General features: G+C 42.7%; 10 non-coding genes across 10 annotated transcripts; 7 read left to right on the top strand and 3 right to left on the bottom strand.

Moving 5' to 3' along the window:
- The first annotated feature begins 264 nt into the window (after nucleotides 1-264).
- Nucleotides 265-338, top strand: trnai-aau (transfer RNA isoleucine (anticodon AAU)). The gene has a single exon. It is a non-coding gene; the product is annotated as a tRNA-Ile (tRNA).
- Nucleotides 339-1342: 1004 nt separating this feature from the next.
- On the bottom strand, nucleotides 1343-1424 carry trnas-aga (transfer RNA serine (anticodon AGA)). Its single transcript has one exon. It is a non-coding gene; the product is annotated as a tRNA-Ser (tRNA).
- Nucleotides 1425-2208: 784 nt separating this feature from the next.
- Nucleotides 2209-2282, top strand: trnat-agu (transfer RNA threonine (anticodon AGU)). Its single transcript has one exon. It is a non-coding gene; the product is annotated as a tRNA-Thr (tRNA).
- Nucleotides 2283-2861: 579 nt separating this feature from the next.
- Nucleotides 2862-2943, top strand: trnas-gcu (transfer RNA serine (anticodon GCU)). The gene has a single exon. It is a non-coding gene; the product is annotated as a tRNA-Ser (tRNA).
- Nucleotides 2944-4534: 1591 nt separating this feature from the next.
- On the bottom strand, nucleotides 4535-4617 carry trnal-cag (transfer RNA leucine (anticodon CAG)). The gene has a single exon. It is a non-coding gene; the product is annotated as a tRNA-Leu (tRNA).
- Nucleotides 4618-4756: 139 nt separating this feature from the next.
- Nucleotides 4757-4838, top strand: trnas-gcu (transfer RNA serine (anticodon GCU)). The gene has a single exon. It is a non-coding gene; the product is annotated as a tRNA-Ser (tRNA).
- Nucleotides 4839-5048: 210 nt separating this feature from the next.
- On the top strand, nucleotides 5049-5136 carry trnay-gua (transfer RNA tyrosine (anticodon GUA)). Its single transcript is given in 2 exon segments — nucleotides 5049-5085; nucleotides 5101-5136. It is a non-coding gene; the product is annotated as a tRNA-Tyr (tRNA).
- A 2233-nt stretch (nucleotides 5137-7369) lies between these two features.
- On the top strand, nucleotides 7370-7441 carry trnae-cuc (transfer RNA glutamic acid (anticodon CUC)). The gene has a single exon. It is a non-coding gene; the product is annotated as a tRNA-Glu (tRNA).
- A 2922-nt stretch (nucleotides 7442-10363) lies between these two features.
- On the top strand, nucleotides 10364-10435 carry trnae-cuc (transfer RNA glutamic acid (anticodon CUC)). Its single transcript has one exon. It is a non-coding gene; the product is annotated as a tRNA-Glu (tRNA).
- A 1452-nt stretch (nucleotides 10436-11887) lies between these two features.
- Nucleotides 11888-11959, bottom strand: trnag-ucc (transfer RNA glycine (anticodon UCC)). Its single transcript has one exon. It is a non-coding gene; the product is annotated as a tRNA-Gly (tRNA).
- Between the last annotated feature and the right edge of the window lie 484 nt (nucleotides 11960-12443).

Raw genomic sequence — 12443 nt, 5'->3', positions numbered from 1 at the left:
GGCACTCTTACGGCCGCGGCCCGGGTTCGATTCCCGGTCAGGATGTACTGGATGTATGGCAACAAGAGAAGGCCGAAATAAGGAGCTTAAAACTCCAATACCAGTTAGTCAGCAAAATATGATGAGCCAAGTCCACTGAGACAAATAACAAAGGATTTTCTTTAGCATAAAATAAAGCCAGTCTCTGATGAGGAAACAGAAGAGTTGATGCTAGCTTTGATAGCACAGTGTCAGCTACACAGTCCAAAAAAACACTTTCACACAGGCCGGTTAGCTCAGCTGGTTAGAGCGTGGTGCTAATAACGCCAAGGTCATGGGTTCAATCCCCATACTGGCCACAAGCAGCATCTCAGAACTTGGTGTTGTTCTCTCCATAGACTTCAATGCAGTCTGAAGTCTTTTTCCAACCAGTGGAACTGCCCCCTGGTGGTCATTAGAAGTGCGGCTTAACTTATCAGATACAACAATAACACGAAGTTACAATGATCAGAGCAAAGACTGCATATTGATCATTTCCTTTATAAGTCCAACAATCCATGAGGGGAGAAAAATTCATGGCACCCAGAGTGAGAAGCAAACCCCAAAACTAAGGAGCACAAATGCACATTGCATTTATCATACAAGACAAAAACACTTTTTTTTGGTCATTTATGCACTCAAAGGTTTTACCTGTCGCATGATCTCAGAAGCTAAAGCTGCCACACCATGCAGGGGATGCAGCTCAGTGATCAAGATGGATCCAGTCAAGTGCTGGTAGAGACGATGGAACAGACGATAAACTGACAACAGGACATTAAAGTCAGCCACACTCAGAGACCACGTGGCCTAAAGGATGAGTCGTCTTAACTTTGTGGTTGGTCAGAGGTGTATTACAGGTGAAGGGAATAAACAATTTGAAATTTACTAAATATCTTTTTATCTCTCATTTCGGCTTTAACTTAAGAAGCAATGCCTGGTATAAAAGGCGTTCATGTTGGAGACATAGAATCCGTGATGTGTTACACTAAGTGACTTTAACTCCATAATTAAATAACAAAGCTCAGGGATTGTCTTTAAAAGGACCCACAATAGCTGCTGAAACCCGGGATTGAAACAGGGACCTTTAAATCTTCAATCTAACGCTCTCCCATATGAGTTATTTCAGCACAGCACACAGTAGAAATGACTTCTCATTATTGCTTCCATGACCTGGAAGTGGAGCTAAAGGTGTGTCCCTATCACCGGCCTTGATAATGATAACTGAGCACCAGTGAGTGCTCTCCTCCTCTTAGATGAGTCCTAACAACAGCACTCAGCTGTGTCTCTCCCCAAATGGGAAACTTGGTCCATAAAAGGAAGTAAACGTTGCTGGCAGGATTTGAACTTGCGCGGGGAAACCCCAATGGATTTCTAGTCCATCGCCTTAACCACTCGGCCACAACAACCACACAAAACAAAGTTCCTGTGACTCAGCATTTTCCAGCCTGGATAGTTTTCTACTCAAAGGACAGGGCACCTTCTTGTTGTGAGGAAGCACAGCTTTCAACCTTTGTGGAAGTGACACACAATTGTGAGGAGCACAAGCGTTGACTGACACAGACGTGGTTTTAGAGAAAAACTGCAGAGAAACTGGCAGCACTGATGCTGAGCTGCTTAAAGTGTCTGTCTTATAAACAGGACATCCTGCATTCAAACTCCAGCAGTGCTTCACTCTCAGTGGAGTTCCTGCTCATCACTTCCTGTATTACAGCTTTTACTTGCAGTTTCTGGACAAGAGTTATTAGCACCACGCTCTAACTAGCTGAGCTAACCGGCCTGTGTGCATTTGCAGTGATATTTTTTTTTCACTGCAATTGCAGTGCATTTGCAGTGAACTTTTGCACTGCTTTTGCCATGTCAGACGATCTGTGATGTCAGAAGGTCTGTGATGTCAGATTATTAAAAAGACATTTTATACTGAATTGAACTCTTAATTCTTAATTTTTAATTCTGATTCATTTGACTTTGTCTGTTGTTTCTGCATCCTTGTTCAGTCAGACCAACAGCAGGCTGCCATCCACAGTTCATCACTTTTATTATTAATGATCAGCTCAGAACCAAACAGTGTATCTTTCATCCAAAGACACACTCCACTCTCCACACAGGAGGTGTTTCAGGTGTCTGTCATGACGGTCAGCTACTTATGTTGGAATATTTTAAGATCCTCTGTACATTTCTGTATATCAGAGTGGTGCTGTGGCTTAGTTGGTCAAAGCGCCTGTCTAGTAAACAGGAGATCCTGGGTTCAAATCCCAGCAGCACCTATTTTAAGGTTGTTGAGATAAACTCATGTAACTTCTTCTGCAGGAGTTCCATTAAAACTCTCTGACCAATCAGGTAACTGCAGAGTCTTCATATCTCCCTTTGGAACATCCTGACGTTTTGTGGAATAGATGGCCGTGGAAGGCCGGTTAGCTCAGCTGGTTAGAGCGTGGTGCTAATAACGCCAAGGTCAAGACTCATGTCTCATGATGGGACATCCAGTGTGTATAAACAGCAGAGGATGGTTTCGATCCATCGACCTCTGGGTTATGGGCCCAGCACGCTTCCACTGCACCACTCTGCTCACTATGTTCAGGGCGCAATGTCCTCTGGAGTTTTGTGTAATTTTTAACCACCACATCCACTTTCTGTCAAAGCGGCTGTGGTGGTTAAAAAGTACTGAGATTTCCACCTGCAGTGTATCAAATGACCACGAGGGGGCAGCTTGGAAAATGAAGTCAGATCTTATTGACGAGCATCAGACTTTTAATCTGAGGATCCAGGGTTCAAGTCCCTGTTCAGGTGCTGCAGCTTCTTCCCAATGGCTGTTTTTTTGTCATCACATGTACCTTTGTGTTCATGACGAGGAGGCTGAGTGGTTAAGGCGATGGACTGCTAATCCATTGTGCTCTGCACGCGTGGGTTCGAATCCCATCCTCGTCGGTGTTCAGCTGGCTTTAGTCCGTCTGAGCTGTACCCTGCTGGTGAGCAGGTTGAAATGTGGTGATTGACCCTTTTTAACAGGAGACAAACTTTGTTAAGAGTCATGATGGTCACTACACCACAGAAACTGCATGAGCAGATGAACCGATGAGCAAGCACTTGGCGCCAGTGGCGAGGAAAAACTTCCTTTAAGAGGCAGAAGCAGGCTCGGGGGGGCGGCTATCTGCCTCGACCTGTTGGGTTGAGAGAGGGAGAGAGAGAGCTGACACTGTCCTACCAAATCATTAACTTTTCTGTTTCCTCACCAGAGACTGGCAGCTGGACACACGTGTCAGGATGGCTCAGTGGTCTGAGGTAACAGACTCAAGATCTTTCCTGCACAAATGGGCCTTGAACATGAAAGACTCATGGTTTCTTTATTTCATAGATCAGTGTCACCTATCACTGCTGTGGAGTCTATAATGTGAACCACTAACACAACCAGCCAACCTCACACAGCTCCATATCATAAGGGTTAGCTCTCCTGACGACTGCAAGGCAACAGCTGGGCTTGTCCAGCAAAGGAGATGCTGATTCTGTGATGTCACAAAGGTTTTAATGACGTCACAGAGATCAAAGACTCCTCCCATTTTTTCTCATGAACTCCACCATAGAGTGCACACTGTTAATGAGGCTCAAAAGGCAATCATGGTGCTGCCATCACTTCCTGTGTTACAGCTTTTGCTTGCAGTCTCTGGACTAGAGAAACAGCAGTTTAGTGTTGGTTGCTGTGTTGAGCACATGGTGATTACTCTTTTTTAACAGAAGACAAACTTTGGTAAGAGTCATGATGGTGAGGCACTACATTATCAATGTAACACTAAGGGCGTTAGACAGAAGATCTAAAGGTCCCTGGTTCAGTCCCGGGTTTCGGCATCAAAGGTACCTGAGTGAGGTGCAAGCTCAGGTTTCTTTGACCTACATTTCCAATATTCTCCCTCCCTCCCTCTTTCAACCACACCATGAAATATTGTGAGGTTGGATGCGTCACGCTGACTGGTTGTGTGTCCAAAAGGCTGTCAAACACATCTTTCTTCCATTTTCTCCTCCAAACATTTATACACAGTTTTGAGATTTCCCATAATGTCATTTATTTATTTATTTATTTTGAAATGATTTTTGGCGATTTTTTGTAGGATGTTTTGCATTTCTAGCAACCTGGCTAGTTCAGTCAGTAGAGCATGAGACTCTTAATCTCAGGGTCGTGGGTTCGAGCCCCACGTTGGAGATGACAAACCTGGAGGGGAAGCGTGTGTTTGGGGACATCTGGAGAGAATTGGACCTGGTAGACCTCCAAACCTACCTGGGAGGTAATCCAGACAAACCAGGTTCAGTCCAAATAGTTCCAGTTTTGTTGTTGCTTCTGTCTGCAGAACTCAAAGGTATCTGGCAGGACCATGATTGCCTTTTGAGCTTCATTAACAGAGTGCACTCTACTGTGGAGGTCATGACAAAAAAGTGGGAGGAGTCTTTGATCTCTTTGATGTCGTTAGAACCTTTGTGACATCACAAACACACCTTGCTGCAGTCGAGGTGAAAGAAAAGCACATTCTGTCAGAAGTGGGATTTGAACCCACGCCTCCAGGGGAGACTGCAACCTGAACGCAGCGTCTTAGACTGCTCGGCCATTCTGACAACGAAAACTAGCAAATGAGCCGAAAAATTTGTTAAAAAATTAGCCCATCAAGAGACAGCGACATGCAGAACTTGTCCTGTTGCAGCCTGCTATTCCAGCTAGAATTAATAAATATCTGCCTTTGAAGCAATCAAACATGATGAGGTGGCCGAGTGGTTAAGGCGATGGACTGCTAATCCGTTGTGCTCTGCACGCGTGGGTTCGAATCCCATCCTCGTCGGTGGTTGCTTTAGTCTAAGTTACAGCCTGCTATTCCACCTAAAATTATCTATCCAGTCAGAATTGTCCTCAACGTCACCTGGTTTGAGCTGAGCCACTTTTTTGATCATACTGTGATAAATGACATTCTTCAGGTTTTCCCTAACCCAAATCTGTAAACATTAGTCAAAGGAGACAAGAAGAGACAAGAAGAGGAGAGGTTGAACAGCTCCCTTCGATAGCTCAGTTGGTAGAGCGGAGGACTGTAGAGGCTTAAAGCTGATATCCTTAGGTCGCTGGTTCAACTCCGGCTCGAAGGAGGTATTTATTTTCATCAGCCTCATCCAGCAGAGTGATGAGTCTGTCTACAGACAGGAGGTGACCACTGTTGTATCACTGTTCATGTAGAGCAGCTGTGTTTTATACTGCAAGCAGCACTGAGTTTCTGACATTCAGGAATTGAAATCCCAGTCTTCCACAAGACAGGCAGAGATCTTATCCACAAAGGGGTTTAAACAAAGAACATCCCTGGGTGGGCTTGAACCACCATCCTTTCAGATATCTGAATTCCAGGAAGACTGACTGCACATCTGAAGGCTCTGTGTTAAACTTCTGTTAGGATCAATGCTGGTGCTCTCCAAGTTTGTAGGCTGCCTTTTTGGTGTCTACAAGGCCTCATGGATTTTTTTACATGCTGTCAAAAGAAGACACTCGAAAAGCAGCATACAATACTTGCACAGACGAGGTAATGTAGGGAGGAAAGGAAAGAGAAACATCATGTGGTGTGTGACTTCACTTCCTCTGTGGATAAACAAGGAGAATAAAGTTGTTTCCTAACAGCTTCTATCCAGAGACCTTTAGTGTGTGAGGTGAACATGACAATTTTTACATATGTTGGATGTTGACAATTGGTTCCTTTGCATCGGTTGGGAATTGAACCCAGGCCTCCCATTTGGCAGGTGTGTGTTATTTGGTGTGAACATATTTTCGAAGGACTGAGTAGCAATATTTCGACATGTCAAAGGAATTTTGGTCTTTTAAAAGTTTGGGCGGTCAAGAATAGACCAAAACAACTTTGTCCTCAAAAAACACACCTTGCTGCAGTAGAGGTGAAATGAAAGTGGTTTCTGTCAGAAGTGGGATTTGAACCCACGCCTCCAGGAGAGACTGGTATTTTGGTCAACTTTTGACCGCCCACACTTTTAAAATTCCTTTCTTTCCTTCCTTTAGAGTTAGCACTCTGGACTCTGAATCCAGCGATCCGAGTTCAAGTCTCGGTGGAACCTGAATCTTACCAATGGAACACTGAGAGTCCTGTCAAAATATTGCCACTCTGTCCTTCGAAAATGGAAACAACCTCCTTTTGTCCACTCTACACGTATGAATGCATGCAAATTGTCTGATGAAGCCTCCTCTCTGCTTTATCTTCAGCAAGAAAATGTCAAATAAAATTAATTTTAGAAGTGAGCTGAAAGAAAGGGAGCAATTTTGAAAACAAGTTCAAGAAGTTGTGCATTCACCACTCGAGAGTTTTGAAATGAAATGAAAATCTGATTTTATCCCCATTTATATCTTTAACTGTAAACTACGATCTCTTAAAGTTAAATGTAAAATCAATTGAAGAGTACATCCAAACTTATACGTTGACTCGGGTAGTAATTTCTTCTCATGCTGTTTCTCCTTTGCTGCTGCAGCTGTTACATTTTCGGTGAAACGTACTCATCCTCTCCATGGGCCTGCTTTAAGACCTCCAACTCCACTGTGTTGAAATAACTGGATCTCCATTGATGATGGCTTTTTATAGAGGTTGTGCATGCATGCAACTCAACGTGAACATGAACCAACTAAGATCAGCTGTTCTGGAACTGGATACTCAGATTTTCAAAGAGAAATTGGCAGCACTGATGCTGAGCTGCCTAAAGTGTCTGTCTTATAAACAGGACATCCTGCATCCAAACCCAGCAGTGCTTCACTCTCAGTGGAGTTCCTCCTCATCACCTCAACTAAGCAGAAAGTCATCTCTGCAGTTGTTCTCTGAAACGTCTGTATCTGTATCGTAGAAGAAGTAAACATTTTACATTTTCTTGCAAAAGAAAAAAAAACACAGAAGCACACATTCACCATATAAGAAGTGGAGACGGTTTGGCTCCATCAATGACATGATCATGATCAGCTAACACTAGCTGTGGTTCCATGGTGTAATGGTTAGCACTCTGGACTTTGAATCCAGTGATCAGATGTCCAGTGATCAGAAAGAACAAGAGCAGTCGCACCACACAAGCATTTGAAAATAAAGCTAATTTAGATAATTTTATTTGTATCTTTAGCTCAACAAAGCGCAACACAGCGTGCCAGCATTCAGCTTCCCAGCAGTGCCTCTTTATTGAAGTTTAAGGTTGTTGAGATAACCTCATGTAACTTCTTCTGCAGGAGTTTAGTCAGTAATTTGGTTGAGTGAGTAAGCAGGATAATATGGAGCAGTAATTTCAGTAATTTCCAACACCGTGGAGATGATGTTTGGAACTATACGAGGCCGCATCAAGGCAGCGTCTTTCCCTGGTGGTCTAGTGGCTAGGATTCGGCGCTCTCACCGCCGCGGCCCGGGTTCGATTCCCGGTCAAGGAAAGTGTTTTTACTGAAAAATACAGGTGATTGAAAAACTGAATTATTTTGAACTCTCTCGAAATAGCTTTGAAACCTGTTGATGTTGTTAAAGCAGCCTTTTCTGTAATTACTGAAGTGTGCTTCGACAAACACAAAATCTTTCCCAGATGATCACATCCACTTTGACAGAAAGTGGATGTGGCGGTTAAAAATTACACTAATCTCCAGAGGAGACCTGAACACCTTGAGCAAAGTGGCGCAGCGGAAGCGTGCTGGGCCCATAACCCAGAGGTCGATGGATCGAAACCATCCTCTGCTATTTATGCATACTGGATGTCCCATCATGAGACATGACTTTTTCAGCAGCACTGATTAACAGGAAGACATGGAGAATTTTGTCTGTCATATCTATAATATTGATCGTTGTAACCTAAAGCTGATGAAAACCCAAAAGTAGTTTGTTTCTACAGCATCTGACCTGAGCAACAAGGCTCTTTGACCAACTAAGCCACAGCACCACTCTGATGTACAGGGATGTATTTTGGATCTGAAAATACCCCCAACATACGTGGCTGGGGAAGTTGTCATCAATTTAGAATGTGATGACATAACATACGTGGCTGACCATCATGACTCTGACCAAAGTTTCTTTAGCATAAAATAAATTAATTACATTAATGTCCTGAATGTGCTGTGTGTAAATAATGAGGTTCATCAAAACAAAGTCAGAACCAGAGCTCAGGCTGTTGGTACACAAACAAAGAAAGGCATACTTGTGGATTCACAAGATTATATCAGGATCTGACCTTTTCCTGTTCCATCAGTAACCATCAAAGGAGATGCTGATCCTGTGATGTCACAAAGGTTCGAATGACATCACAGAGATCAAAGACTCCTCCCACTTTTTCTCATGACCTCCACCATAGAGTGCTGCCTGCTGCAATAATGCTGCCTTTAATAGAAGTTTAGGAACATTTCATGAAAGAATACATTTTGATGACAGTTGGAAATGTCTGTTTGTTGTTTATCACTCGTTAGGATCCCTGTTAGCTGTCACTGAGGAAGCAGCTACTCTTCTGCTACAGTCAGAGCTCCAGACACAATAACAGTACACACACACTGACTGTTCCTTTACATTATGAGACATGACCTTTAGCTGGAAAATGTCTCATGAAAGACACATGTGAAGTCACGCAAATTTTGAGCCTCTGTGCGATCTAATCAGGAAATCTTTGCGTACTCACGTTGATGGGCTAATTTTTCAGCAAATTTTTTGGCAAATTTTTGAGCTTTTGTGGTTGAGTAATTGTGGTTGCCTGAACACTCTGGCTTCATGTTGCTTCCCTTTGGATGGATGCAGACAAAGTTCCATGACTGTGAATAATGTAGAGAAAGTTGAATCACACTGAGTAACAAAAGGTCGTTGGCTCGTTGGAGGGGATCATCGGCATAGGAGTGAAAATTAGTTCCACAACTGAATCATTTGGGCAAAAGTTGAACAATATGGAGACTTTACTTGGGACGGTTGTCTTTGGAAGCTTGTTCACTTTGTGAAGCTTTTAAATGTAGTTTATTTTACTGAGGACAAAAGAAAAAGACAGATTGTAAAACATGGACAGTCTGAGATTGCTTGGACATCCTGACTGCACAAAAGAGAGACATTTCAGGATTCCTGATCCAACAAACATTTGGCTCTTGGCCCAGTTGGGTTCTTTCTTCTGTTGGCAGAACTCAAAGTTATCTGGCAGAACCATGATTGTCTTTGGAGCTTCATTAACAGCGTGCACACATCACAGAATTTTCTTTTTTTTTTGCTACACTCAGGTGCAAAGTTTATTAAGTTCATTTTAGAAGTGAGCTGAAAGAAAAGGAGCAATTCTGAAAACAAGTTCAGGAAGTTTTGCATTCACCACTCGAGAGTTTTGAAATGAAATGAAAATCTGATTTTGTCCCCATTTATATTTATAACTGTAAACTACGATCTCTTAAAGTTAAATGTAAAATCAATTGAAGAGTACATCCAAACTTATACGTTGACTCGGGTAGTAATTTCTTCTCATGCTGTTTCTCCTTTGCTGCTGCAGCTGTTACATTTACGGCGAAACATGCTCATCCTCTCCATGGGCCTGCTTTAAGACCTCCAACTCCACTGGGTTGAAATAACTGGATCTCCATTGATGATGGCTTTTTATAGAGGTTGTGCATGTGTGCAACTCAACGTGAACATGAACCAACTAAGATCAGCTGTTCTGGAACTGGATACTCAGATTTTCAAAGAGAAATTGGCAGCACTGATGCTGAACTGCTTAAAGTGTCTGTCTTGTAAACAGGACATCCTGCATCCAAACCCCAGCAGTGCTTCACTCTCAGTGGAGTTCCTCCTCATCACCTCAACTAAGCAGAAAGTCATCTCTGCAGTTGTTCTCTAAAACGTCTGTATCTGTATCGTAGAAGAAGTAAACATTTTACATTTTCTTGCAAAAGAAAAAAAACACAGAAGCACACATTCACCATATAAGAAGTGGAGACGGTTTGGCTCCATCAATGACATGATCATGATCAGCTAACACTAGCTGTGGTTCCATGGTGTAATGGTTAGCACTCTGGACTTTGAATCCAGTGATCAGATATCCAGTGATCAGAAAGAACAAGAGCAGTCGCACCACACAAGCATTTGAAAATAAAGCTAATTTAGATTATTTTATTTGTATCTTTAGCTCAACAAAGCGCAACACAGCGTGCCAGCATTCAACTTCCCAGCAGTGCCTCTTTATTGAAGTTTCAGGTTGTTGAGATAACCTCATGTAACTTCTTCTGCAGGAGTTTAGTCAGTAATTTGGTTGAGTGAGTAAGCAGGATAATATGGAGCAGTAATTTCAGTAATTTCCAACACCGTGGAGATGATGTTTGGAACTATACGAGGCCGCATCGAGGCAGCGTCTTTCCCTGGTGGTCTAGTGGCTAGGATTCGGCGCTCTCACCGCCGCGGCCCGGGTTCGATTCCCGGTCAGGGAAAGTGTTTTTACTGAAAAATACAGGTGATTGAAAAATTGAATTATTTTGAACTCTCTCGAGATAACTTTGAAACCTGTTGATGTTGTTAAAGCAGCCTTTTCTATAATTACTGAAGTGTGCTTCGACAAACACAAAATCTTTCCCAGATGATCACATCCACTTTGACAGAAAGTGGATGTGGTGGTTAAAAATTACACTAATCTCCAGAGGAGACTGCGACCAGAACACCCTGAGCAGAGTGGCGCAGCGGAAGCGTGCTGGGCCCATAACCCAGAGGTCGATGGATCGAAACCGTCCTCTGCTATTTATACATACTGCTACATATACATACTGGATGTCCCATCATGAGACATGACTTTTTCAGCAGCACTGATTAACAGGAAGACATTGAGAACTGTCTGTCATATCTATAATATTGATCATTGTAACCTATAGCTGATGAAAACCCAAAAGCAGTTTGTTTCTACAGCATCTGAACTGAGCAACAAGGCTCTTTGACCAACTAAGCCACAGCACCACTCTGATGTACAGGGATGTATTTTGGATCTGAAAATACCCCCAACATACGTGGCTGACCATCATGACTCTTATCAAAGTTTCTTTAGCATAAAATAAATTAATTACATTAATGTCCTGAATGTGCTGTGTGTAAATAATGAGGTTCATCAAAACAAAGTCAGAACCAGAGCTCAGGCTGTTGGTACACAAACAAAGAAAGGCATACTTGTGGATTCACAAGATTATATCAGGATCTGACCTTTTCCTGTTCCATCAGTAACCATCAAAGGAGATGCTGATTCTGTGATGTCACAAAGGTTCTAATGACATCACAGAGATCAAAGACTCCTCCCACTTTTTCTCATGACCTCCACCATAGAGTGCTGCCTGCTGCAATAATGCTGCCTTTAATAGAAGTTTAGGAACATTTCATGAAAGAATACATTTTGATGACAATTGGAAATGTCCGTTTATTGTTTATCACTTGTTAGGATCCCTGTTAGCTGTCACTGAGGCAGCAGCTACTCTTCTACTACAAGGACTATGATGAGGCAGTGGCCATTGATAATGCTGCCTGTCCTGCTGAATTTAGGTCACCTGCACGTTTGGCAACAGTCAGAGCTCCAGACACAATAACAGTACACACACACTGAATGTTCCTTTACATTATGAGACATGACCTTTAGCTGGAAAATGTCTCATGAAAGACACATGTGAAGTCATGCAAATTTTCAGCCTCTCTGCGATCTAATCAGGAAATCTTTGCGTACTCACGTTGATGGGCTAATTTTTCAGCAAATTTTTTGGCAAACTTTTGAGCTTTTGTGGTTGAGTAATTGTGGTTGCCTGAACACTCTGGCTTTATGTTGCTTCCCTTTGGATGGATGCAGACAAAGTTCCATGACTGTGAATAATGTAGAGAAAAGACTAACCTTCCTCTGGCAAAAGTTAAACTGCAACGGCCGGGAATCAAACCCGGGTCAACTGCTTGGAAGGCAGCTATGCTCACCACTATACCACCATTGCATGTGAAGGTGCAAAATCACAGTCCTTTTTTAATGAAACTGGTTATGGGAACTCACATGGCTGGATTTATGACCGAACATTATCCACACTTTAAATGAATCAAAGTAAACTCATCATCCCTCAACAGAGGCCTCAGATATGTCTTTCCTTCTTTCATCCTCTGGTGGAGGCCACTAGAGGTGAAAAAAATTCCAAATGCCAATTCCAAAAGAGACAATATTTCTTCCTTGCTAAGCGTCACACCATGGAACCACAAGGATGCAGCTGAGGGTCTGCTGATGGTGTCCTGAGGTGACAGCAGTTTGTAGTCTGTTTGTAGTCTGTAATATAATACAGACTTCTCTTCACATGTTTCCTCACTGACTCAAATAGATGCAGAATGTCATTTATCACTTTCTCCAGTAATGTGTACAGTTGTCACTGTGCTCAGTGACTCAGTGATGCTGTTGGATGCTTATCGGGCCGCCGTTCTTAAAGTTGGGGC

This window comes from Echeneis naucrates, chromosome 2 (assembly GCF_900963305.1).
Source record: "Echeneis naucrates chromosome 2, fEcheNa1.1, whole genome shotgun sequence".
Taxonomy (NCBI): Eukaryota; Metazoa; Chordata; class Actinopteri; order Carangiformes; family Echeneidae; genus Echeneis; species Echeneis naucrates.
This window is presented reverse-complemented; position numbering and strand designations above follow the sequence as displayed.